Here is a 6,000-nt window from a genome sequence, read left to right on the forward strand (position 1 = left end):
GGATTTAATAATTTTTTAGATTTTTTCTAAATAAACGTTGCATTTTAAAATGATTTTGAGACCGATAAATAGTATATGAGCTGATTTTTACATTATAAACCATTTTTTTTTTGCTTTAAACTCCAATTTTCGAATTTTGAAACATCTCAATTCGATGAAGCCCCGGGCTTCTTTAGATCTTGACCGAGCGGGCAATTGGGTAGGACATGTTGTGGGAAATTGGGATCGGGAAGGGGGACGGGACCGAGAAGGGAGAAGTGGGCTTGATCGGGAAGGGGGGACAGGGTCGGGCGAGATGGGGCGAGACCGAGCGAGAAAGGGAGTGGACGATTTTTGGCCCGGTCTCGGGACCGACCGGGTATGAGGCTGGATGACTTAGAAAACGAGGCGAGACCGGCAAGAAAGGGAAGGGACGTTCCTTTTGGCTGGGTATGGGGCCGGGCTAAAAACAGGAATGGGGATCGGGTAACTTGGGACTGTGAAGAGGCAGGTAGGACCGCTACTGGTTTTTTACCCAGTCCCAGGCCGGGCCGGCTATGGTGCCGAGCCAAAAAACCAATAGCTATAAGGTTGGGACTGGGTGACTTAAGACTGGGAAGGGCCCGGACCGAGCAATCTTCAAAGCTAGGTACTAGTTTTTGGCCTGGTCCTGGGCCGGGCCGGGCCAAAAACCAGTAGTTTACATTTATTATTTTTTTTTTGTATTTTTAAATATTTTGACGCATTTTCGTGTTGTATTGACTTCTAATTTATCGATTTGATGAAAAATGTATGTTATAATGGAACTAGAAATGAAGGTTCATCCTAATGATCATTTTCCTGCAGCCATTTCATGTTGTTCCCATATACTAAAATTAAGAAAAAAATTAACTCTGACACAATTAGCCATGTTTAGACAAACATGTTTTGATCCTCTCCTTGACACAAACATCATCTTTAATGGACCACTGATTCATTATATTTTTCTTCGAGAGGTAGAGGAACCTAGGAGAGATGTTATTAGTTTTAATCTTATGGGGAATAAGGTATCATTCAACCAAATAGAGTTTAACCTTATTATAGGACTAAAACATGAAACTAGAACTGTGATGGGAGAAAGTTCTTTTGTTAGACTCAGAGTTAAATATCTAAATGATAATGAGGGTATGAAGGTATATGAGTTGAACTCTATTTTTCCAACACTTGAGTTTGAAAACGATGTTGATGTAGTGAAAATTGCATTGTTTTATTTTATTGAGTTTGCTACGGTGGGTAGAAAGAGGGAAAAACAAATGGATTTTGAAAATTTAGCGATCATAAATGCTGGAATAGATTTTTTAATGAAGATTGGAGCAAGGAATTTTTTTGGAAATACAATCAAACGATTTAAACAAGGATTGAAAGATAAAACACTGGTGTATAAAGACAATGCAGATGGAAAACCCCCGCAACTCAATGTTAAACCCCCGCAACTCTCCTCCATCGTAATCCTTTTCCCTTTCATTCCAAATACCACTGAAACAAATCTAAACACGAGGCAGTTTCCTACAATTTATAACAAAAGTGTATTAATGTAATGTAGTTAAAGAAAAAGCAAAATGAAAAAAAGAAACTAAAAAAAAATTGGCTCGATCGTCCACTCGGTCGGGTACAACACCAGGCCAAAAAATAGAATCCTTACTTTTTGTGCACCTGGCCAGGCTGGGTTAACTCTACCGGGCCCAGACCAGTCTCAACCTGGTTCCTATACCGTACCCAGCCCGGTTCCTATCCTGTACCCTGGAAGACTGGGTCAATCAATTTATTTGATACCCAGTGAAGACGTGAAGCCTGACCGAGAATCCAACTTATTCCAACAATTATTTTGTATCCGGTGAAGCCTAACTGGGTAATTTCAACTCATTTGATTTCTACCCGATGAATCCCGGTCGGGTATCCTACTTATTTCATCAATTACTTTGTACCCAATGAGACCTCATCGGGTAATTTTAACTCATTTCCTTTCTACCCGGTGAAGCCCATGCCTTGGTAGACTGGGTCAATCAACTTAAATATCAAATGCATGACATTATAAAGAAGAAGAAGAAAAAAGAAACAATTAGTAAAACAAACATAAATCAAACTCATGAAGTACAAGTGTACAAACATAAATACAAGGTCATTTATCTTTGTCAATTTTTCGAGAAATTATCGAACTATTGAATATATACAAAATGAAATACATACCTTCTTAAGAAGTGTACAAAATTACAACTTCGTGAAATATAAGTTTTGGACTTGACGAATTTTGTTCTGGAAATAATTTGTGAAGAGAACTTTTTGTGGGGTTGTAAACAAATCAAATTTGGTAGAGAATTTTTTGTGCATAATTTTTTGTTAATGATTTTTGGATAAATTAATTTTTTGCGAATAAATTTAGGTGGAGAATTTTTGGTCAATTAATCTAGTCGGTTGGTTGTTGAAATTGAAAGTGAAAATTTAATAAGGGGCATATGAGTAATTGGATTTTTTTTGTGTGAATAATTTTTTGTTAATGGTTTTTGGATAAATTAATTTTTTGTGAATAAATTTAGGTGGAGAACGTGAATTAACATTGTAGGTCATGGTTGAAATTGAAAGTGAGAATTTAATAAGGGACATGAGAGTAATTGTACAACCAATATTTACCTTTACAGCATTTTCATCATCAAGGGGTCAAAAAACTTGTTTTTAAAAAATAGGTCAAAATGCAAAATCAAACTTCCAATGGATCATTTTTGTCAATTCTTCGTGGAAGTAGTGTCCATAATCTTAATTTTCAAAAATAAAAACAAAAAACATGATTACTAAACTGGATTTTTTTTTTAAATTTAAGTCTAGCTACTTCTACCTTCCAAATTTTTTTATTTGATATCTACTTTTTACCAATGATTTAAAAAGCTAAGCCAAAATTTGAAAATTAAAAAAGTAGCTTTTCAAAAATTAATTTTATATTTAAAATTTGGCTAAGAATTCAACCATTATACTTAAAAAAGATGCAAGTCAAGGTAAGAATTTTAAAAAAATATGCTTAATTTTAAAAAATAAAAAACGAAAAATAAAATGGTCACTAAATAGGATCAAATTAATGGCTAGAGTCCCATGATCTCTTTCATTAAAGGAATGTTCTTAGTAATGACTTTAATGCAACTCAAAAAAAGGGTGCTACCACATGAATTTTTAATTGAAATCCAACTATTTAATTTAAAATATTTGAAGGTTGCATTATTTGAGAATATTCTCGAGAGTTAAGAATTTGAACCATTTTTTGTGTTTCATATTTTACCTTATGCGAATTAATTTTTTCCCCATATTTAAAGTCACTTTATAATATAGGTTTATAATGCCAAATCTTGTCTATTGAAGTATCATTCTCACCAAAATAAACTTGATTCTATTTTAATTTTAAACTTTTAAATGCCTATTTTAGTTTCTAAACTTGATTTTGATTTTTAATAGTTTTTTTTAAACCAAATATAATTGTTGGAAAAAAAACCTTCCACTTCTATCGCAAGAATAAGTCAAAAAATAACTAAGAAATTAAAAGAAACAATAAAACTGGAAACACAAGAGTTTATGTGAAAATCTCCCAACTCGAAGAAAAACCACTATCCACCAGAAAGAAATCCATTATGTGAAAAATTGTTACAATCACACAGAACAATTCTCTCTCCCGATCTCAATTACAAGAGTATTCTCTCAAAACTTTTATACTAATCGTACTTTTTTCTCACTCTCAAACTAGAAAATACAAGAGTTAGCACACCCGAACTTAAAGTGGTTTTAACTAGGACAAAAAAACTCAAAGGCATAGGCTTATTTCATAGTGCTTAGAGCCCATGATTTTCCTAAACTTTTTCAATATAGCATAAGCTCATGACTTTTTTAAACCGTTTTTATGTGGGACAACTACACTTCTAATATTTTGCCAAAAAAATATCCAACAAATTCCATCTTAGAAAGGTATTTGAAGAATCGATAGCTTCTGTAACATCAATTGTCTTCATTGATAATCATAATTCTCAACTCATAGAATTATAACCTACTTTACTATGAAAAGTAGACCACTTAGAATACCACTTTCCAAGATTCTTTTTTGTCACATGTCGATAAACCTTGCTAATATTTATGGTGCAACTTCCACTCACTTGGCTCATTTGGAAGTCCTTCAGCCATCGATATTTCCACAACACACCTTGCATAACTGCCAAGTCAATGCTTGTATGCAAACTTGTGGAATCGCTAACATCACATCCTCTATCATGATAAAGCAAACATACCATGAGGATGAATTTTCATCTTCTTTAAAGGAAATCATCATTTCCCTGACAAGAAATACATTGTCAACATCCGATCTAGATAGAGCCCTTTGACGAACCTGTTATATTTTTCATGTGCCTAACAACCTATCTTGTACTGGAATCACTCATGATCTACACTGGAATACCATCACTGCTTAACTTGCACTTATGTAATCCAAATTGTATTAATACATCCTTGACTTGCTCTTGCCAAGAATCGAAGTACATCCTTCCACCAAATTTCCCCACGTCAAACTTTACTGAACTCATAAAGTTTGATATATTTGTTTCTCGTCCTAGCAAAACAACAAATAGTGAACAACTCACACTATTCACAATATTGCAGCCTGTTTCAAGAATTATTTTTTGACGTAGAAGGTCAGACAATGCTGCTAAAAGAACCTTGTAAAGGGACCATAAACGGAAGCGAATCGTCCCAATTCCCAAAATTTCACATAATACTAATTTCACAGAGAACATAACAAAAAGTATGCATATAACAAATTATACAACATGCTTTTAATAATTTATAGAAAAATAAAATGGGCTCGAAACCCTTACCTTTGAAGAACGACTCTTCAATTGAACAAAACCCTCTGTGAACCCCGAATCCCAATTTTACACTTAAGTATATTTTCTTATTGAATTTGTCTTAATTTTTCACTTAATTGTGTGTTCCTATTTAAATTTGTATAAATAAGTTGAGTTTTAATTGGTGAAATTGTAGTGGAATTTGTATAATAAATAGGTTGTTGAAAATAGTTAGTGTGATTAGTGAAAGAAGGAATGGAAATTTGAAAGGAGAAAATAATATTGGAAAAGTTGGGAAAAAATATTAAGTGGGAATAAATATAGAAATTAAGTACGTGGAATTAATTGGAATAATATGAAGATTGAGTTTGAAAATTCGAGGAAGAATACGGCTAAGTATGAAAAATTAGGTGAAGTACGGAGTAAGGAATTAAGGAAAAATATAGAAAATATTATTTTGGAATTATCCTGGAAGATCCGTGTAAAAATATCATTAAGTGGTGAGTAAACGGGTAGGAAATATACGGAGAACATTTGTCACAGTAGCTAAAGATTGGAGAGAGAGATTGGAGAGAAAGATTGGAGAGAAAGATTGGAAAGAAAAGTTGGAGAGAAAGTTGGAGAGAGTGAGATTGGAGAGAAAATTTGGAGAGAAAGTTGGAGAGAGCAAGATTGGGGAGAAATTGAGAGAGAGCGAGATTGGAGAGAAAATGGGAGAGAAAGCTGGAGAGAGCGACACTACCGAGATTGGAAAGAGCGAGATTGGAGAGAAACTTGGAAAGAGCGAGATTTTGAGCGAGAAAGTGAGAGAGAGCGACACTGCTGAGACTGGAGAGAGCGACATTGCCGAGAGCGGAGAGAGCAAGAGCGCCTATGCGTTAGTCTTGCCTTGTCCAATTCGAACGTCACGCCCACGCCTCGCCTATGCATTGAACAGTCGAGCAAGCTTCTGGACGATGTATTTGGACACGTTTGGATGGATTATGCATTTAAAAACCCTAATTTGAATGCAAACAAAGCTGGTAAATGTAAGGGCAAACGTCAATTAAAATCTAAGTGTCCGATTAAGAGAAATTTTTAAACCCTAAGAATTTTTTTGGATGCGTTTGAGAAGAACACCTTGAACTAAGGTGAAGTCAGCTTATGTTGATACAGGGAGGATTAAACATTT

The sequence above is a fragment of the Benincasa hispida genome, chromosome 3 (genome assembly GCF_027475165.1).
Source record: "Benincasa hispida cultivar pf3 chromosome 3, pf3_genome.v1.1, whole genome shotgun sequence".
Classification (NCBI taxonomy): Eukaryota; Viridiplantae; Streptophyta; class Magnoliopsida; order Cucurbitales; family Cucurbitaceae; genus Benincasa; species Benincasa hispida.